This window comes from Netta rufina (genome assembly GCF_964035555.1).
Source record: "Netta rufina genome assembly, chromosome: 4".
In the NCBI taxonomy this organism is placed as follows: Eukaryota; Metazoa; Chordata; class Aves; order Anseriformes; family Anatidae; genus Netta; species Netta rufina.
The window spans coordinates 12,355,479-12,378,270 of record NC_140127.1 but is presented as its reverse complement, the minus strand read 5'-3'; the positions used below and the strand labels follow the sequence as shown (position 1 = coordinate 12,378,270).

At 39.7% G+C, this 22,792-nt stretch overlaps 1 protein-coding gene across 2 annotated transcripts in view; it reads right to left on the bottom strand.

Moving 5' to 3' along the window:
* Nucleotides 1-22,792, bottom strand: part of TNKS (tankyrase) — a 103,529-nt gene that overhangs the window by 61,256 nt on the left and 19,481 nt on the right. The window lies entirely within an intron of this gene.

Genomic DNA, 22,792 nt, shown 5'->3' with positions numbered 1-22,792 from the left:
GCCAAGTTCGAGTTCCTTGGCCTTCCTGATCCCCTCCCTGCAGTCATGGGCCATGTCCCTATAACCTTCTCAGGAGGAATAACCCTGTCTCCACTGCCTGTGCATTTTGGTTTTGTGCCTTAGTTTGCCTGAGAGGTCTCGACTTAGCCAAGCTGGTCTTCTGCTTCCCCTGCCCAACTTCTTGCATGTCAGGATTAAGAGCTCTTGTGCCCTAAGACAAACGTTTTTTAAGTATCTCCCAGCTCTCATTTGCTCCTTTGTCTCTGAGGGCAGTTTCCCAAGCGATCCCATATCCTAGGTCCTATTCTGCAAACACTATTCCGGTCCCTCCAGAAGAGTTTGCACCCACCAGCTGCAGCTCTCCAGTTGGGTGACCCATCCCACCAGGTTTCTGCATTGGCAATCAGCTCATGGTTTTGCAGCTGGACGGCGATTACAGGTTTCTCGTGTTTGTGCTGCTTCCTCCTCTCTCCTCCAAACTGTACCTGGCTGTCCCTTATTTTCCAACTGTCTTTTGGCTCTAATTAGGAAATAATAGCATGTTAACACAGGGAAAATTTTTATTTTGGAGAATATGCATATTTTTTAAAAAATTTGAAATGAACTGTTGGCACGTTACTTTCCTGTTCGGTATGACAAAATTGTTCTCCGTAGCAAACTCTGTTATTTCTGTCTCAACATTCTTTTGGTAAGAATTTACTTGCTGTACTTTGCTGAAGTATAACATAAAAGTAAGTTGACTTTTTTTTTTTCTCCTTTTAATGATACCTGTGCTTTTGGTAATGAAGATAACGTTGTACTGTAGTTTTCTTTAGCTTCCCAAATACAGATGAGTTCATTGCTGTGTGAGAGACTGGTTTGCCTTGTGTTTCCTCTATTTACAAAGAATTACGTCTTTCTAGAATTCGACTAGGTTGCCCCTGAAATTTTTCTCTGGAGAGTTGAAGATGCACAAGTGGGGTTGGTGGTGACTGCAGAGATGCATGAGAGAGACCGGGCTGAGGAGTCTCTGACGGAAGAAGCTGGCACAGAGGCAGAAAAGTGATCATGGTCATCGGTTTGTTGGGGGTTGTGCTGATTCACTTGCTGCTTATCCTTGGTGATGCTGCCAGCAGAGGTGGCACAGCTCCTCTCACTTGTCTTTTTCCTGCCTTCTGCTTGCTACTCTGTGGGCTAGAGATGCTGGAAGTGCTTTGTGTTTTTCTCTGGGAGGTACAGAAATGATTTAACTAGGACTGAATTCCCTCCAGAGTAAATGCCACAGGACAAGTGTGGTGACAGAAGTGAATTTGTAGGAGGTGGAAGGTTTTGTTTTCTCAAGCTTGTCATATACGTTTAGGTATGAGGTTACAGAGGAATGACTGCATTGTTCAGACATTTAAAATTAATAAAAACACAGGTTGGCACATACATGCCACATGCCTTGTATTAATGTACTAGGAAAAAGAAGTACCTTTAAAGCTGTGCAAAATTCATAATGTTTTCTGTATATGAGCACATAGATTTCTTTTTTTTTTTTTTTGTTAAGATAAATGCTCATGTTTTGAATCAATCTATAGATTTTCAGGTGCCGTACCCCCAGGTAGCTGGCATGTTTTATTTACCATGGGAAAATCAGAGTTTGCAAAATGTAGTCTGCTCATGTTGACTGCAGAGTTCTCCTCAAAGAACGACTGGATGGTGAAGCATATATTTTTGGAGCTTGCTTTCATACAACATAGTTTTGCTGAGGTTATGTATTTTTCTTGCTAGTTTTCTCTCATGGTTTGTGTCAATAGTAAACAGGCATTTATATGATTTTTCTTTAAAGACTCTTAGGGGGGAATCAAATAATTTCCCTGTTTGAGGTTGTTTAGAAGGACAGGGGAGAGAGCTAGCTCTTGAACAGGATGCACTATGAAAACAGCTTATTTCTCCTGCTGCGTTCTCTTCAAGCACTGCTCCCACACGGCTCTGTACCATGGGGTCCATCCCCCAGGAGCAAACTGCTCCCACACGGGTCCCCCATGGGTGGATGGCAGCTCCCCCCAGACCCCCTGCTCCTGTGTGGGCTCCTCTCCATGGGCTGCAGCTCCGGCCCGGGGCCTGCTCCTGCGGGGGCTCTCCATGGGCCGCAGCCTCCTCCAGGCCACATCCACCTGCTCCACCAGGGGCTCCTCCACCCATGGGGGGGCTGCAGCGTGGAGATCTGCTCCATGTGGGACCCATGGGCTGCAGGGGGACAGCCTGCTCCACCAGGGGCCTCTCCCTGCACAGCCCGCAGGGGAACTGCTGCTGCCTGCCTGCAGCACCTCCTGCCCTCCTGCTGCACTCACCTGGGGGCTGCGGGGCTGTTTCCCACTCCTCACTCTCTCAGCTGCTGTTGCTCAGCATTTTTTTCCCTTCTGGTCCAACCATCCCCCTACCACCACTGTCACCCACTAACCCATGTCCCCAAGCACCACGTCCAACCTTTCCTTGAACACCCCCAGGGACGGTGACTCCACCACCTCCCTGGGCAACCCGTCCCAATGCCTGACTGCTCTTTCTGAGAGGAAATGGCTCCTCATTTCTAAGGACAAGGGATTAACATTAAAGCCTATAGGAAATAGTATATCACTGAGAAAATAACATCTTGCTGGGGCTGTTTTGAGCCATAGTATTTTAAATGCATAGCTACTACGAAAAACTAAGTTTTTCTACCACTTCAAAACAGACACACAATTTTTTGGGTGGTTCAGCTAACCAGGAGTCTCTCAGCACCACATTACCTGTTCAATTTCAGCACAGACTTGTCTTTAGCAGGTGCAATTTATCCTTCAGGCAAAGGAAAGCTGAAATCCTGACTCCTTGCACTCATTTCTGCAATAGCCTGGCCATGGAAGGAAGTCCGTCCCAAAAGAGGTCAACTCAAAGTGGCCATGCTTTGAAACGAGGCCGCTCCTGCCTGGTCTGTGGAACAGCAGATGTCAAACCGAGATGCCACGGCAGCCTATACAGTGCCTTACATCTGGGACAAAACACTACAGATCCTAAAATTAGCAAGAGGAGTTGGGAGCAGAATGCATGCCAATCTGCATATGACTTTGGGCATGTCACTGACTGCAGAAGAAAGTAGTATTTAACTGGAGGAGTGATGGTGCTTAATCCTCTAAGCAGCGTCTGTTAGAGTAGTAATTACTGTTATTACTACAATGAAGTAGCAGGAGTAATATGGCCATCAAGAAATGGCTTTTATAAAAATATTATTATAGGCTGGAATTTATTAAAAAAAGAATAGATTGGAACAGAATCGGCTCTCAGCTATTCGCTGGGGAGGTCTCAAGACTCTGCCTCCCTTCTCTCCTGCTGGCAGGAACTGAACTAAAGCAAAGTGTGTGTTTGACGGAGTCCAGCTCTCTGCATAAATCCCTCCAAAAGCTTTTCAGAAGCAAATAGCCTGATTTCCCCAGATTTAATGCCATCCCGTGTTTGGGCTTTGTTACTTACTCCCCCTCCCACATTACTGTACCACCAGCAAAAGCAGACTGTCCATTGAAATTGGAGAATTTGGCACCGAGTCAGCCATTTGTCATGGAAGCAGCTGTTTCATGGCTGACGGTGGCAGACACGAGGATCCAAGAGGCATTCAAAAGTACTGATACGCATCGTAGGTTTTTACTGCTCTCTTTACAACACTCATATTGACAAGCTTCCCTATCTACAGTCAGAGTAGGCACATCCACAGAACAGCTGGCAGCCTCGTCGGCCACTTGTGTCAGCTGGCTTGGCTTACGTAAAACACACAAGCACAGAAAGAGGCGATGATTTTGTTGAAGACAGCAGTCAGTTAAAAGCTGCTAGCGATGCTGGAACACCCCGAGTCCGCTCCTCGTGTAAGGGCAGAGCTGCTTCCCTGCCCAAATTGAAAACAAAATAAACTGAGTTCTGAATGTCTGCCAAAACATTCTTGCAATTGCGCAAAATAAAAGTTCAAACAAATAGTAAGAAGATTGTATTCTTAAAAGAGAAGCGAAAAGAAACTTGCAGAGCACAGAAGGAGGTGAACCATGATGCTCTATTGCCAATAAATATCCAAATGAGCTCAAAGGCTGTAAATGTTACTGAAACAGCAGAAAATACAGAAGGTTTAATTTCAAAACAGAAGGGAATGCCCTCAAAAGAATAAATGCTCACTTCTTAAGTGACCAGAGGAAAATACAGATCTTTAGAAAGGAAATTGGCCATCCAAAAACCTCCGCCCTTATAGAATAGGTCACTATTTCAAAATACATTAGGAGGAAAACCTTTCAAAATGTATGCTTGAAAATGCTACAGCTTCAGCCTTGTCCTCTCACTGCAGTGCAGTACTGGGTTTTATGTAACTTCTATTCACAGAACAGATACCTGGCAAAAAGAGACAGTACCCATGAACAACAACCTCCTGGATGTATCTTTTAAAAGCATTTGCAAATGCTTTTAAATGGTCCTTAAATATTGAGGCACTTCGTTACCAGTCCCTCTTCCCCCCACCATCCAGAAAGCCTCGAAGCACTGCTTGTACTCCGAGTAAAATTCCAGGATTGTTTTTCCCCAACACCTGAAAAAACAACGCTGCTCTCTCTGGAGTATGGCAGCTTTCTCCAAAGAAGGAAGTCATCAAACACCAATTGTCTTTTTCAGCTTCCCTTGGCTCACTCAGCTACTCTAGATTGGCACCTCATAATGTTAATTCTGCTTCCGAAAGATGCTTCATCTCTGATGTACTGCAGACATTTCATTGTTAAAGACAACTAACTTCCTTTTAAGAAAGGGGAGATTGATTCAAGCGACTTTAGATGCACACGCTTGACCTCAACATCAAGTGCAGGTTGAAAACAATTCTCAAGGAAAGATGACAGACACGCTAGGTGACAACATCAGACAGGTAAATTACCCCCAAACCAATCTTTGATGCAGTTACTGATGGTTAAAAGAAGGAAAGCACCACATCCATGGAGATACATGGGGAAATCTTAGTTCAGATGGCGATCAGTACAGGTGTTGTAGGAACAGTAAAGAGCCTGAAGGGAAAATAAAACAAGTTGTCCTTGAAAGGTAAACCACGAGGCTCAAAGGAGGGAATCAACTGATTTATTCCTAACACCTTCAGTTCAGTGGGATAAACTTCAGTTCAAACAGTGACCTGTCATTACCTTAGCCACAGTAGTGCCTATAGTGCCAAAGCTACCACTACATTGTTCATTTTTCCTCCAACAGTGCAGCGTTTCCTCCAACCACAGCGTTGCCCGGGCAGCTTCAATTCTGACATTTCTAAGCATTTTCATGCCTTTCTGTTCAGCTTTCAGGTATTTCACAACCCCCATCCCCATATGCACTTCCCTAAGATTTTGAGTTTGGTTTAATTAAGCCAAAGGTACGTGCAAACAAGCAAATTGTGAATCGTGTCCTTTCTAACTAGCAGTTCACACAATTTGCAGAGTGCAGGTATAACAAGAACCAGCAGTCTTGGGTAAGTGTTACTAAATCCTATGATTGACCAAATGTTACTTGCAACAACTGGTGTGTTTCTTGGTGACTGGAGAAACCAAGAAATGGCAAGAATTTCTCAGATACAATATTTCAAGGGCAAAGCCCCTAGCTGATGTGAGGGAAGAAATGCAAAGCAAATGCAACTAAAACCCCGAGCCTACACAGAACGTGAAACAGTAATTTCAAGTTAATTGCTTCCTTTATTTCAATTGAATGCAATTCTTTAAAAATCATCCTTGTTAATTCTTTTATTGCTCCAAGCACTTCACTAAAGATTGCTTAACTCTGGATACCGTGTTTACAATGAGTGACTGCTTGTGTTGAATCGGTCTTTAACAACTCACAGCCAGGCTGAAGCATTCCAATGTCACCCGCTTTCAAAATTTTGTTAAATACTACTTACATTTATACTATTTAGACTTTGAGCTTGTGGGTATGTGCTTGTATGGTGTCCTCAATCTACCACCATTCCCCTGCCCGGTAGCATATTCTGGTGCATGAGCAGGATGCTTCCTTAAGGTAGCACGCTGGAACAAATACTTCCTACAGCAATGAAGTAGCCAATTTTCAGCAGTAAAGCAATAATAGAACCAACAGAAGCAATTTGAAGGTTCTGCAAATGGAAATTTTCCAGAAACGTATAATTTAGTCCAGCTGGGGTGGACTACCGTAGGGACAGCTGAAAGCACACCTCTGAATGCAGCGTGAACATGTGCCAGATTTGAGGAGTCTGCTCTGACAACTCTAATACCAAAACAACTCGACAAAAATACATGGTTTCAGACACTGAGAAAACAGCTTGTTCTTACCCTGTCCTCGCTACATCTTTTCCACTGCAACTTGGGAAAAAAAAGAAAATTGAAAAAAAATCCCCCTGCAGCAGAATGTAATCTGGGAATTTTAGTGGGAGCTAAAGCTAACAGCGTCAAAGCTGCAGCAATCAGGAGTTTTGCTTTAGTTTCTTCAGAAAACCATTAGTGCACCTCAACAATCTTTTAATGTTTTTCAGAGCTCCTTACCTTGCAATCAGCAGAAGAAAATCGCATTGTACAAACCTCCCCTCCGCCCCAAATGCAGATTTCTTCTTACTACTTGATTTTGTAGCGATCTAACGTTAATTTGTGTACCCAGACTGCCATTAAGAACAGGGCAATCCCTTCAGAAACTAAAGGTACAATCAGAGTGTCCATCAACGAGACACCATTGGGCGGCATTTCATTTTGGAAGGCCACAGTCTCTTTCCCCCCTGTCTCCCAGGCAGAGTACTTACCACCCCAGCAATCACAGACTGCAGCAGCGCTCAGACCTCGTCAGGGCAAGCTGAAGACACTGCACCAACCCTACAGAACACAACTCTGAATACTCAATTATCTTTCAAAGGTCACGGTGACCTGGAGAGGCTCCTGTCAAGTAGAGAAAGCAATTACCAACTCCCCCTTCAAAAAAGAAAGAAAGAAGACCCAGGGAACTGTAGACCAGTGACCCTCACTCCCGTCCTGTGGAAAGGTATTTAGCAAATAACTCTGGAAGCAATTTCTAGACACGTGAAGGACGAGAAGGTGATCAGGAGTTGTCAGCATGGAGTTACGAGAATCATGCCTGAGGCAGCCGATAACCTTTTACAATAAGATGATTGGCTTTATGGATGACAGGACAGCATCGCATACTGTTTATCTTGACTTCAGTAAGGCTTCTGACCCTGTCTCCCACAACATCCTCACAAATTGATTAAGTACAGGCTAGACAAGTGGATAGTGAGATGGACTGAAAATTGGATAAAATGCTAGACTCAAAGAGCTGCGATCAGCAGCTTGAAACCCACAGGCATGTCAGTCACTACTGGATTACCCTGGGAGTCAGTATTAGGAACCATATTATTTAATATCTTCATTTATGACCTAGGCAATAGGGCAGAGGGCAAGTTTGTAGATGATACAAAACCAAGAGGAATGGTTGATAAACCACGTGGTTGTGCCATCATTCAGATCCTGGATCTGGAAAAGAATCCGTTTTCAGCAGTCAGTAGTCTTGATCGTACCTGAACTTTAGAGTAAAACTTGCTTCTGCAGTCAGGATGCTACGTGGTACTCTGCTAACTGCAGGAACTGTTCCCATTTCAACTGCAAATACATCAGTCACTGTCTCCTGCAACGGGATTGTCTTCTTGCACCAGAAGCAGCCACATCTGCTTGCTTTCTCCACATGTTATTAAGGGAAATGATCTGTGGAAGGCAAGTTCCAATTTTTGGAAGCACCTTGTCTGGAAACGCGGTGCGCCAAGTAGAAATGTAAAAGTGAATAAGAAGAAATGTAGGGAACAGCCTGCCATTTCTAAGAAACTTAAATCCATGAAAAAAATAAATATAAAAAGGCACCGTGAGGAGAATGCAGACGTGGTGACGTGAGCTTTGCTACTTACACAGAGCCAACCACCTCTGCCTTCTAAGGTATGAGCTCTGCTATTATGAACAAATGCTGGCAAGTTTAATTACTTTGGGTGTAACCTTTTAGTAACTACTGACAAAGGAGAGCTTCGTAGAAACTTGTTCAAAATATTGAATTAATAAAATGTAATAGATGGTGACTGACTTCAGGTTTTAATGAGGAAATACGCTGATTTGTTGAGGTGGACCATTACACCTCTGGGTTAACTAAATCCCAATGGCATTTTATTTTTAATTCTAAAGACTTCATCTAGACTTAATACAAATTAGTTGTGCTACGTTCTGGAAGGCTTAGGATATCTCCTTTCATGCACCCAAGTTATCCTAAATCTCTCAGCCACAGCTGGTTTGCCTTTTAACACAGAAAATTGTGGTTTTTTTTTTTTTTTTTTTCTCTAAAGGCATAAGCCTGGGAATATGAAAACACTTCCCCAGTGAACTGCTAAAAAGAGGTAGTTAAAAACAGCCTAATCATTTCCTTGATTGTTGCTTGGTTTGTTTTATCTTAAAAAATACCAGAACCCACCAGAAACCACCTTTCTTTTCCCCTGAGATGGCTTTCTTTCCACTGCTAATCTACGCCCTACAACTAACTGCCAGTGATCAACTCTCAAAGACCAACCCTAGCTGACCTTGTCACAGCACTTCCACTGCAGCAAATCCTCCCCCAAGTTAATTAAAAGGACTAACACATACAACAACGAAAAGAACATGAGTCATATAGGCCCTAATAAGATCTTAAAATTAGGAAAGTGCTTTTATTACCCAACGTAGCAGGATCTGTGGAGTCTGGAGGAGAGCAGCAGAGAACTAAGCTTATTATCCATAAAAAGGAAAGCCAAATCTTACAGTATTTCAGATGAATGTGTTATCAGCACAGAGCCTGCTTCTATCAAGAAAAGGAAATGATTAGACTATGTCGATCACAGAGGATATAGCCTCTTTTGTCTATATTTTGGGTCTGTAAGCACTTCCAGGGAAAACTAAAACGACAGCAGCATCTACACATTATATCTACACATCTGAAGACAAGGCTCTAAGTCACCACTGAAAGCTCTTGTTCTATTTGAACAAAAATACAGCTAGCCCTGGGGGGCAAGAATAGAAAAGCATCACAGAAAACAAAGGTTTCTGATACAAAGATAATCAGCAGCAAAATGAACATATATTCATATGTCATGGTTTACTGTTTTTTGTTGTTGTTGTTTGTTTTTTTTTATTTTTTTTTAATTCTAGTTCTCTAAGAGTTGCAACATAATTGAGTATGATTTAATCAATGCATTTCCAAAGTACCAAACGTGTTGCTTAATTTTTTTTTAAATCTTGCCAGATGCATGAAAATTTTCCATTAATAATGTGGTAACAATTTAAAATTCTGTTCCCTGGTGTAAGACCAACAGCAGATTAACTATTATATTAAAATTAGAAACTGCTCAACATGTCACACCAAGGAAAGCACTTAATTATATCGTTCTTTTAAGCACAGGAGCAGCCCCATCGCACTACAAGAAAGAATTATGTATTTGCTCCACATTAGGTACAAATCACATAGTAAACCTTAATTTCAAAAAACAAACAAACAAGCAAAAGAAAAAAACAATCCCTAAAGCACACTGAAAACAAGCAGGTCTGTGAAACACAGAAAGATGAATCTGTATTGCCAGAGCTTCTTCTTCGTGTATGAAAGAAGTAATGATAAAGAAAATCCCTAGCTAACGCATTTTCGAAGGCATGGGTGATTTCTTACCTCCCAATGAAAGCATACCTTTTAAAATTACCTGCCAAATGAACACACAGCCTAAGTCTTAACATAAAGTTAACATTGGCTGTATTATGGATTGAACTTTCATGGCAGTTTGATGAGGAGCCATGTACAAATTATAAATTCAATCTAATTTCAGGGAAAATCATAGTTCTGTAAGGGTATCAACATAGAAAATGCACAAGATCTTGACAGCAGCCCTAATACACAGTATCTTTTTCCTCCCCTACCCTCAGAAGAGCAGTTGAGAACGGACCAAAACAAGCAGCAATCAGCCTCACCAGCTGGGCTTTGGGTGAACAGAGAACATGGGAAGAAAGAGTCCACCACCTAGAGGAACCAACTGTAGCCATGAGATCAGAAGAAAAAAAGCTGTCAGACTATGAAAACAAAAACAAACAAACAATGTAAACATAAAACAAGTTATGTGTTTAAAGCATATTTTATAAAATCTGGGAAAAGTTTTTTTTTTTTTTTTTTTTTTATCTCTTCACAAGATGCAGACGACAGCCACTGCCCTCAGAAGTTACCTGCAGCACCCCGTGAGACCTTCATTGTAATGACCCCAGCTTTGTCCCAAGAGAGGGCAAACTCTGTAGCAGTGCTCCCATAAACAACCTTGAATTTGCCTAAATAAACCCCCATTCAACCCCAGATCTTTCCTGGATCACAACTGGAGTGCTCAGCATCTGGAAGGATGGAGCCCTAAGGACATACGCAAGGAGAAATTAGGAATTTCAATTTATATGCTAATACTTGCTCTTACAGGAAAAATTGAAGTATAACAAGTGATTTCTCATTGCACAGAAACAGCCTTGATTGTTATTTAATGATCACAATGGATAGCAAGAAAGCATGAAATGAAGCTAATAAATCTGTTGAGCCTGAAATGTTCAACAAATACAAGTAGTCAAAGTTTTCCAAGACTACTAGAAGCCTCATTTGCACATCCGACTCCTAAGAGGTCTGCAATCCAGTAGCTCTTATCAGCTACTCCAGAAACAAACATCTCTCCAACTCAAATATAAATCTTACTTCATTTTAAAGCTTTAAATATTCTGCAAATTTATTTTCTTGACTCAAGGACGTTGAACTGTATCAAAATACATCGAACTTTCTCCACTCAGTGGAAAGCACTAAAACTATTCTACGGAGTAATACAACACATCAATTTGGGAGCTTTTTAATACCTTTAAATTACGTTTGGAAAGTATGCTCTAAAATTTTTCAAGAAAATGCAGCTTAATTATCATACTTCAAAAGAGAACATTAGGAAGAACTTTAACGGAAAGGGTTGTGAGGCATTGGGATGGGCTGCCCAGGGAAATGGTGGAGTCACCATTTCTGGAGGTCTTTAAAAGACGTTGAGATGTAGAACTTAGTGATATGGTTTAGTAGAGGACTGGTTAGTGTTAGGTCAGAGGTTGGACTCTGATCTTGGAGGTCTCTTCCAACCTAGATGATTCTGTGATTTGAAAGGCAAACTTCAGTAGAACATTTTCACAGGAGTTCTTGACCATATTCATTCAGATATTGGATAATTTTAGGTGACAAGACATAAAACAAAATCATAATGAAAAGGTAATGATAAGGAGGCCTTTTCACAGCATATGTGATTCACATCTATGTGAATTCCTATTTATATTTATTAATTACATAGATGTGAAATATTGTATTACACTTCTATGTAATTAAAAAGATTGTCTTTATTCTAATTTAATTCAGGATTTAAATAAAAGCTATAATCACTGGAATTGAAGAAAAAGATTGCAAGTTGACAGACTATGTATTACTATATGGACATACATTTAAGAACTATTAAGAACACAATTTTCACTGAAAAAAACAACCTTGAAACCCAATGCAAACATAGTAAGGATTGCAGATCTCTTGTATTATCATGAAAAAAGTATCTGTACAATGCCAGTTATGTCTACTGCATGGCTTACTCTGTAGTACTCATCTTTATTGAACCTGTACCCTTAATAAATAGTAAGACTACAAGCACTGGTTTACAGACCTAATCAAGACTACAACTGAAAGCAGCAGGTAATTTTATATTAATTAGAATTTTACACTGACTTAAAGATGAATCACAATATCAAAATGTTTAAATAATTGACCATCATTACAGAAACAAACAAAACAAATCAAGAACAGCAACAAGGTAACTTCATAGCCCTAAAATTATTAATTTAAGATTATTAAATTAATAATCTACTCCAGATTTTTTTCAAATCAATAAAGGAATTTCAGTCATCTAGAAGTACGCTATTGTTCTATGCTATTAAAAGACCAAGAAGGCTTGTTCCTTGCTCACTTGCTTTAGTTTTGAGACTTGAGTCTCTTGGCCCTGAGACAGTTATCCTTATTGTAAATTTTTAACTGAAGTTTACAGAGTACTGCCGTATGATTACAACTGCAATATGGTACCAAAGCTTAACACACAAAAAAATTTCAGCTACATGCCTCTAGCGGTTTACATAGCACTACTACATAGGAATATTTTGTCCAAAGAAGCCTACTTCCAAACATTAGTATACATAATAATGTAAATAGAAGCCAACAAAAAAAAAATAATCATAGCCTTTCGTTTTCATTGACCCAGTGCTGAGATGTCTCCACCTGCAGCTCTGACAAACTCCTCAAGTTCCTAGAGAACTTACGGCCTCAGTTAACTGCTTCAATTTGTAGTCCCTCCACTGTTAGGATGGCACAGGATACATAACTGTCTGAGAAAACAGATGGTTTTAGAAGACTGACTGGGTCACAAATCAAATGCAAGAAAGCTTTTCCATCATGGTCAACTGGAAGTGTATCAGAGTCTCAGCAAGGCATTCATACCCTCAGCTGACGTAAAACTCACCACTTCGTTCAAACTCTCATGCTTCGAAACCAACATACAAAATAGCACCTGCAAAATTCTGTGAGTTCTGTAAAATTCCTCCATGTTTGCTCTCTCATACTGAACACCCATGGCAGTACAAAGAGCAGAAATATCCATTTATTTATTTTTTTTTGAAATTGCCATGTTCTTCTTGTCATGCACACACCTCAAATCAGATATTGCAAAGGCACGTAAGAGTACTATCACAATTACATAAAATTTCAGAGATATGAAAGGAGGTTGAGAGGCCAGAAAATGATTTTAGCATTTGTTTATCTGTCCCCAGAACAATTTGATGAGTAACAGGACTGCTGCACAATGAAAAATTGGATCCTGCCAGATGAAGTTGAGACAAAGATCTTCCAGTGAGTATCAAGTACTGAGTAACAACTTCCAGGCACAAAGCTCAACTTAGACTGAAAATGTAAGCAAGTCTCCAGTCTCCATAGGCTAGTAAAAACCTTCAGAAAGAAGCAGGAGTTCAGACCAATTGTTCTTCATCTTAAACTAAATTTTCCATATTCTTCAACCACAGATCAGCATACTGGCACCACATGGCAAATGCAAGATAAACTGAAATGCCTAGTAACTTCAGAGTTCTTCAATAAGGTATTTAAGTTCTACCTAGACTAGCTAAAATATACCATTTTCTATGAAATTCACGTTTGTGCATAAGGTGTTCGTCACACCAGCCTGCTTTTAAGTGATAAATTAAGAAATAAGGCAAACATTACATGAGTAGTTTTTCTCCTTTCTTATTTCAGCCTTCTGGGAGGATAAAAGGATGGCCTTTTTAAAAAGAAAAATTAAAATCACAAACACAAAAAACTGATATCAAGGTTGTGGTTTTTTTTTCCTCCCTGGAAAAGGCAAAACAAACACAAACTCATGAGACTAAAACCTGGAGCTTCTGAATCTTGGTTAATCATAGTAAATACTTCTGGTATTTGTGATAGTTTAAACGAATTTTCCTTACTCGATCCATTTTTTTAAGCAAATTATTGTTCCATTACAAAATATTCAGTAAATCCACTACTCCCAGCTGCGTGACTTGACAGGAGGCTTTCAATTACACTTTATATTGCCAAGCAATTTAATTGTATTGCATCCAGTGTGAATAGTATTGCAAAGTTGACTTTTAAGATGTTCTTACTACAGTGTTTTAATACACCTAATTAGTCACCACTGAGATGGCTACTGGATTAGTTTACTTCAGTAAACTAAAACAGTAAAACGTTCATTCACTAAGAAGCATCAATTCTGGAAGTCACCTCTTTAACAGAAAAAATGCTTCTGACAAGCCTTGGCTATGTAACAAATATGCTGTTGTTACTTCGTACGTAAAAGAATTATTTTTTTTTTAATGTAATTTAAAAATGTGTCTGTGTACTTCAGAATTAAAATGCTCCCCATACCACACCAGCCTGGAGTTAAGGCATGAAAGATACCAGTTCTGGTAGCTCCCAGAAAACTTAAGGTTACTTAACATTTGTGATTTAAGAACTGGTTTCCATTGTAATTCTGCCAAGTTTGACACTTTCAGGCTGAAATTCTAATTGCACCTCTCAATCTAAATTTTAAAATTACAGAAGAAGAATTGCACCACATCTACAGGACAAAGAATGCTTGTGCTGTCCACACAACTCATCCACGTTTTGTATTTTAACAAAATGGAAAACTTCCTTAAATCCCTTTGAAAAGAAACGTTAACATCTGGATATCTCAGAATGGGAACCTTAAAAAAGGATAGAACATTTGGGTCATCCAAAGTTAGAAGAAACGCCCACCGTGGTCAACTTGAAAAATCCAATCTCATTTGTCTGAACTGTACATGGCTGAAAACCGCAGCTTGGATTTGACAGGTCAGGGGAAAGGGAAAAGACAGCCAGACAAATTATGGTCAAGATTAAAGAAGAATTTTGAGCAAAGTCTGAAAAATGTGCTAATACTCGCTGGGGTCTATTTACAGCAAAATGTGTTCCCCTCCGATGTCTGGAGGACTTCTTGTGCACATTGAATTGAACTTGCACATACATGCGTTCTGCTAGGATCATACCATGCTTACCTGCCTAAAAAGATCCCTGACTTGCTCATTCTGCAAAGGATGGCCAGCGTTCAGTATACGAATCAGGAAATGTGCAACAAACTAAATCTTACTGCTGGACACCTGCTTTATTTACTCTATAAACCAGAAAGCACATCAAGAACTGGTGGAAGCAGCAAATGCTTCAGCATAGTCCCGTTCAGTTTATGATCCAGCACCCTACGGTGAAATGGGCTACCTGAGACAGATGTGTACATACTGTGCTTCAAACCCTGCCCAGAGAATGACAGCATCAGCAAAAGGGCAGGAGCACTGAAGTTTCAAAGAGCTGTAGATAAACCTAAAGAAGCCTGTCACAGCCGTAAGTAGAAACTGTCTGATCTAAGGCAGAATTCTCAATCATATTGTTAAAAATGGATTTCCTACGACGTGAGAGCAACTACAATCTTAAATCCTAGGTTAATGAAGCCACGGCGACTTGAGTTGGCACAATAGTTTGCAGAGAGAAGAGTCACACAAGCAGTAGGCGAAGACATTTTAAAAATAAATTTGAACACAAGTTATTTTAGACATTTAAAGCCTCATAAGAAAACAATGGAATCAAAAAGCAATTTTCTCTCTCCTTTGCACTAAAAACACTTGATCTTTTACATTAAAAAAAAAAAAAACGTAACTCAGGAGCCCAATTCCCTTTAAATGTCAGGAGTATTAACTACCTTTTGAAAGTCTTCTCCTTGAATTTAAATCATTTCTACCATACTTAGAGTAAAATTAAAAGGAAAAAATATTCTAAGCAAGCCAGGTGCCCCACCATGGACTGGAACTGGAGCACAGCCCCATGCTCTGTGAGCCAGGCAGCCGGAGCACTTCACAGCTGGCAAGAACGAGCACACTGGTCAGAACAAAAACTGTACAAAAAGAGCCCAGCACAGCCTCAGTGCTGAGCAGCAATGTGACCAGACCAAGAGCTTTTGTAAGGACCTACTTTCATCTCTTTCACTTTCAAAGAACTGGAAGAAACACATTCGTCTAGGTTGTCCATCTCCCTACCAACCAGAACAATTTATGGATTTATTTTTAGTGGAATTATTAAATTAGGTATCTCTTCATAGCAAATCTTCCTTAAATGTGTATTTCTGAGTTTGACAAAGCTTCTTACCAGAAGACCTCAGCTGACTACAGGCTTGGAAGTAGGACATCAGAACAATGTTTCTTACAGGGATTATTCTAGCAGGACCTTTCCAGGCACAGCCAGCCTAGATGAGTTAATTGCTTTCAAAGAGAAAGGAATTATTTTAATGGATTTAAGTTTGCATTCTCCTCCAAATTCAAACACCTCTTGTGAAAGTGGAATATGGAAAGCTAAGAAGTGACTGGCATAGAAGAGGGAGGTTGGACAGCTACAACTAAGTGGTCTGAAACATGACAATATCTATACAGTATGAAATCATTTTAGTATCTCACCACTTATTTAACACTTGTAAAGGAGTTATTTTGCTAGCTCAAAAAAAGAAGAATGAAGTCATACCAAAAACTGGGAACAAGTAGGTGAGGAGAAAGAGAGAAGAAAGGGATAAAGAGTCAGAAGGCTAGCTGGACAGAGAAGCTGAAGAGATCACACAGATCACAAAGTTTATAAGGCAACCAGGATTAGAGGAAGATTCAGGAAGGACACAACAGGCCTAGTGAGAGGCATAGTAAAGGAGGGAGACCCCAAGTACGAGATGGACGTGTTTGCAGGGAAGTGGGGACCAAAACAAGAAGCTTAAGGAGAACAACTATGGGTCCTGGAACTGGTACCAGAGGTTGGTTAGGAGAGGATAAAGACTGAAGAGCTAGATAAAGACTACTCCAAGAAGCAGCCACAAACAGATACCACTAAGTTTATAAAGAACCGCTGCTGCCATGTTCTACCTTTTCTACCAGCACCTGCTTGGCTGGAAGGCAGCTTAACAACACACGATTCACTTCAAAGTTAAATGCTTTAAAGCAGGATGAAATGAATATTTAAATCTGTTGAGAAGAGATGAACTAGAACAGTTTCTTCTTCAGCGCATCGGAAGGAAATTTCAAATCACAAATAAATATTGGTCAGCGACGCTGACACAAAATTACCTAGGAACCTTTGCAGCACAATCAAAAAGAAAACCCTAAATCCAACGAAAATATTTAGCTGCTTTAATCGTATATTCAAGATTTTTCCCCCGTCTTGCACCATTCACTCGTGCTTTCAACTTCTGCAGCAAATGAAACAGAAGCCATATGGACAACATTTTGCTTCTCCGTGCAGTCCTGATTCCTCCCCAGAGCACAGCCATCCTTATCCTTCCTGCAGAATGAGGCATTGGGGAACAGTAAGCAGTCCTGTAAGCAAAGTCTGTGTCCTAATAAGTGTATAAAAGGTAAAATTAGATCGTCTGCCTCTCCCACTTCCTAGTCAGAATATTTTCCTTACACAACATTAGCATTCTTTCAGATTCACCCGTCCAGCCTAGAAAAAAAATGGTCTAAATGTTATACGCATTCAGACTCCACGACTGCAGTTGTGAGTGCTCAGCACTTTCCAAGTTTTAATGTGGCTCTACTTTCAGAGAAAAAGTACAAATACACGACTGCTGTTGAAGTTACAACAGGAAAAACAAAAGCAGTGGGAGCATCTGTTTGTAGGAATAATACAGTTAGCTCAAAAAACCCACTGTGATAGTGCCATGATGGCTCAAAGCAATCAAAGGCAACACAAAAAAATCCATCAAAAGAGTTGGAACTACAGGATGGCCATCCTGCTTATGAGCAGAACTAGACAACAGAAGTCCTACCATACAACCTCCTTCACCAATTCATGTTTTAACACTGTACTCTGGCATATTATCCCATACAGTACGTTATACAGTGTAAGAAGGTCACTTTGAGACAACAATCCTAAGAGTTATCCATGGACAAGGGAAAAGTGTAGTAGACAACAAAGCAGTATGTGGTTTGAGGATTGCTGGAAGGCACTACTAACAAGCTGAAATGCACAACGTTGACTGTGCTAAAAAACCAACAAACATCTGACTCAAAAGGAACAAAAAGGAACCTAGACTGAACAAATGAAATTATCCAATCAATATTTACTGAAATTCCTTTCTTCTCCTCTAACATGCAAGATTGGTCATTGCTCAAGGCAAAACAAAACAAAACAAGCCAATGCTCTGATACGCTACAGAAACTGAAACGCTCTTTATACATTTCTGCAATTATCTTCCCTAGGGTATGGAAAATACATTTGGGGCTCTTTATTTACAAGTTTTAGAGATCTTACTTGTTATTCTGTCCATCTGAGTAACAACAAATTTGAGGAAGGAAAGCTTCTTTTGAGGTTGATATTGTTAAGATTTACTATGTACAGTGGACCACAGAAATTTGCATACATCAGATTTCTGAAAGCTTTCAAAGCATCCAAAGTCTGTGCAAACTGAAGGGCTAAGAGTCAGGTAACTGAAAGACTGCACTCAGGTGCTTCATAAAAGCTGTGAAAGGATAATTTGTTCATTTGACATGGGAAGAGTTTAACTCCACGTAAAGAGCGCTTGTTAAAATAATCCCAAATTAAGGGAAAAAAAGAAAGCTGAAAGAGTAAAAAGTCTGGAAAAGGGAATGGTGTCAATCAAAACCATGCTTTTTCAGAGAAGTATAAAATCCTGAATCCTGCAATGCATCTTATTGGACCACCTACAAAACACACTCCACAGACTTTTGACTCATCATCTAAATTAAGGACAGACAATAAAAGTTGTCTGACCCAGTCGGACAGCCACACTCCAAGGAAGTCATTTCAAGACAAACAACTAGATTTGAACAGAAGGTGAAGATGATAGTGCTCACCTCTAACATGGGGAAGGAGGAGACAGAAGGGAGTTCTAGAATAATGACGGGTTCTAGGTACCATAAAAGTTATCGTGCAGAGATACACTAGAAAGAAAGCCAAGCACATTAGGGCATGGAGACAGAAAACGTAGGCAGCAGAACATATGCAGCAGCTCACATAAATCCTTGCACAAATTCCTTCAATAAGAAATTCAATAAATTAGTTACTAAATGGGGAGCAAGAAACTTTCAAGAACCAGACACTTGAAAGCATGATTAAAATTGGGAGTAACTTGTTTGCTTTATGATAAAGCACATTGGAATTGGTGTTAATCTACCACATTGAAGGAAACATTTAAATTATTCAACTACCAGAGAAAGCAAAAAAAGAAGCAATAAATTAATAATAATAATAATAATAATAATAATAATAATAAAAACAAAAACAAAACACAAAGAAGAAACAGCAAGCTGACCATGAGCCAGCAGTGTGCCTTGATGGCCAGAAGGGCCAACCATACCCTGGGGTGCATCAAGCACAGCACTGCCAGTCAGTCGAGGGAAGGGACGCTCTCAGACACATGGTTTGATTTTTTTGGGTGGTCCTTTGGGGATCCATGACTCGGGCTCAATGATCCTTGTGGGTCCCTTCCAACCTGGGATATTCTATGATTCTATGAATTAAATCATCACTATGGAAGTCAACTGGCTGTTATACCACAACACAATGCTCAAATCTAGATATATTAGCTTGAAAGAATAATGACACAAGTGAAACCTTATCTCCACTAAACTAAGACTTAACACGTAGATAGTAAAGAGCAAGGACAGCTCTTCTTGAAGAGGAAAAAACACAAGTGCACAAAGTACTGCATGGCATCTAGCACAGAAAGATAAGCGTTCATTCCTCTCTTCTTAAGGTGAAAACAAAGAAATGTAAAGCGAAATTGAGTTGTGGCCACGTCAGAACTGAGAAAGGCAGCTATTTTCCTCCTGACCTCCTCAAAGACCTGTGTATTTCTTTCAAAGGGGAAAGTGGGAACTAAGCCATATGCTGAATGAGTCAAAATTGAAATAATCTATCTTGTTATATTTGTAAAAAATATAATTAAAAAAAAATTCTCTAAGAACAGGAGACTACACATTGATTCACAGATTTATATACCCATGCAGTTAGAACTTTTAAATGAGGGCTGCTTGTATAGCAGCCTTCAGGCTAGGTCTATGTTACAAGTCCATTTCCCTTCAGTCATTCCAAAGACTGGATAAACAATGTCCCCTGCATTCCTGAAGGGAGGCTAATAGTTCTCATAAATCTCCAGAAAGTAGATGTAAAGTATCACCAAGGACTCCAAACATAAAAGCATCATATGGCACCTGTACCAGCGAACTTGAGCAGATGGCATCTTTCATTCCAAGGTTGTCCTGGTAAAAGTGAAGACAGCAGACCTGCCTGAAGGCTACACGTATAATCAAAAAGATACACTCAAAGCCTTTTCCAGTACTTGTGTAATACCTCTTGCTTTTAAGATGTACGCCAACAGCTTATCTAAAAGTAAGGTGAAAGTTTTCTGCAGGGCAAGGATATTCATTCCTCAACTGATGGGTTTCTTGCGCTTTTCTCTAAGGCTGTGGACCCTGGTCACTGTCAGAAAGGATGATGATCCAGACAAACGGAGAGCCCAAACTATGCTAGCAGTTTCTGCCCTTCTTACCTTAACAAACATTCCTCTTTCTGTAAGTGCTGCTTATGATATTTTTAAAGACAGAAGCTCCACGTTGTCTAAATGATTTGATCGCAGAGTACACTACAAAAGAACTAGATCAACAAAAGCAAAGGTGGAGGAGGTTTGCAGGTGAGAAACTACTTTCATGAAACCAAAAGGAAGTGCTAGTGGCTATCCAACCAGAACACTTTCAGAATCATAAGAACAAGGAAATATTACCAACCCAGAAGGAAGGCATTTGGGATTCAAGACAGTCAAACAGTAAAAATTAAACTAACCCAAGTTAAAATCCTCTCTTCTCATCCAGGTAATTCTAAAATGGATTAGGTGTGCCTAGCGCCCATTTTCCATTCTAAAAATTATCAGTAAACTTCTGTAGTGAAATACCAGATTTTTCCCTTCCTGGCAGGCAAATCATACGTAAGTGGCAGCTCACTTCAAAAATCTGTGCGACCATACTTCAATAAATGGACTATGTTCCCCATTTAAATTTGAAAGTCGACAAATAGATGAAAACATGAATCCTCATTAGCACTTTGATAACCTTAGCCCAGCCGTACTTTAACTCATCAAGCGGTCCTTCACATCCAAAAGATGTAAGTGAAGAAAGCTCAACAGGACCCAAGTAATTTGTTTATAAAAGACATTTCCTTAGCAAGTAGGATGATCAGAGTCTTAACTTCAGAAATTTATTATTTTTACAAACAAGACATTATTTCCTCCCCCCAGAAATTCTTTCTTTAATCTGGAGTGACAGCACTTTCCAAACTTCCTTCATTTTGACCTCTTTCAAGGATTTAATGCTTGAAGCCAGTAAAAAGCAGCCTTGCAAAAGAGTGATGTGGAACAGTCTAGAATACATTATCCAACCTTAGCTCCTGCTAACAGCTTTGGAAACTGCTCGAGAAAAACCATCCACAGAGAGAAAGCATTTCCAAATAGCAGAAAATAAACAGAAGTGACAAAAAGCATAATTGTGTGAAATTTAAAAATAAATCATTCACATTAACCATACTGTTGGTTCTTCATATACTGTACAGGAAAGACAAAGGGATGTGAATATTTAAAGGGACAATAAGCAGATCGAGAGAATAATGAAGAGTAACACGACCTGCACTGCAATAGCTCCCAAACGCTCTGTTCTGGCTGGGAGTCCCACGGTGCTATGTACAGCACCAAAGATGAGCCCCCATCTCAGAAACCACACATCCCAAACACATTTAAATTAACAAAAAAATAGTTAGGATATTAATCTGATGCAACACATCTGTTTATCAGATGGGATATATTTTTGGAGACTTAGGTCTAGAGAATAAGATTATCATAATCCTTTTCTGACAACCTGATTTAAGAAAGTAACTATGAAAGGAGACAAAAAATCATTGCCCTCTCAGTCATGAAGTGCTTGGCTCACACAAATGGTGTTTATCCTGCAGAAGGGGAAAAAGACAGCTTTCCCGTTTCAGCAGTAAAATGCAGGTTCTCCATTTCTTTTTGTTTTCAAAAAACAAACAAAAACAAATTTCCATTTGTTTTTATTTTTTTTTTTTAAACTTTCTTTTATTAGCAGCTGGAATGTGTCATCTGATTTGCATAAAATTCACTGCAGTTTAGAAAGAAATTTTCTAAGTTCATTTCCATCAAAATATTAGCCTTTCATTTGCATTGCATAACATTTATAAAACACGTGTTTTAGAAGAGAACATTATAAGGAAATTGCTGGAATTCATCCCAGAAACCACTGCATTACATATCCTTTCTGTAATTCAGGAGAAAAAGATCCTATACATTATTCTAGACTGGGAGACAGAAAAGAACAAATCATTGTGGATTCAGCATTTGCTGCCAGAACACCTAGAAATGTTTTTTATGCAGAGGGAGCATCCTTTCTAAATCCCATGCAGAATCCTTTGTCAAATTGAAAAGACTGCATTAGTTATCAACAATGTTTCTGTTCGCTTTTTTCTGGACTGTAAGTCAAAGAGAGAATACTAACACAGACCATTTGCAAAATGATTAACATCTAAGCGTGATCTTGATCCAAAAAAGAGTGATAAAAGGAACTCTGCCCTCCAACAATCAACAGAGCAGCAGTGTGGGGAAAAAAGTTTATTATTGTCACAGACCCTGATAGAAAAATGCACCAAAAATACCGTCATGAAAACAGCAGTGCCATATATGCTGCTTAAAGACACAGTAACTATTACAGATTGTACTTTCAGAAGTACTTCACTTTTAAAAGCCCTAAAAATCCCCGCTTTCAACACTAAATACCGAAAATTAAGTTAATATATCCCACTCATTCTCAATCCAGTAATACCCTTAAAGTCTGCATGCACCTAATTAAAAAGCATTGCTGTAGCTAAAGATTATCACAATCCAGATGTAGCCTAAGAAATCCCTTAAGCCTCCTTCTTTCAAAGAGATGAGGGCAGACCTGAAGATGATAGCATATGGAAAAGGAATGAGAAAGTAGCGGCCTAACAGAGATACTAGAGAGAAGGGCAGCATCCAGAACAACTAAATGGGAAAAAAGCTTCAATTTAAATGGCACCCAGCGTGCCATTTAAGCTTTTTCAGTATATTGTGAGG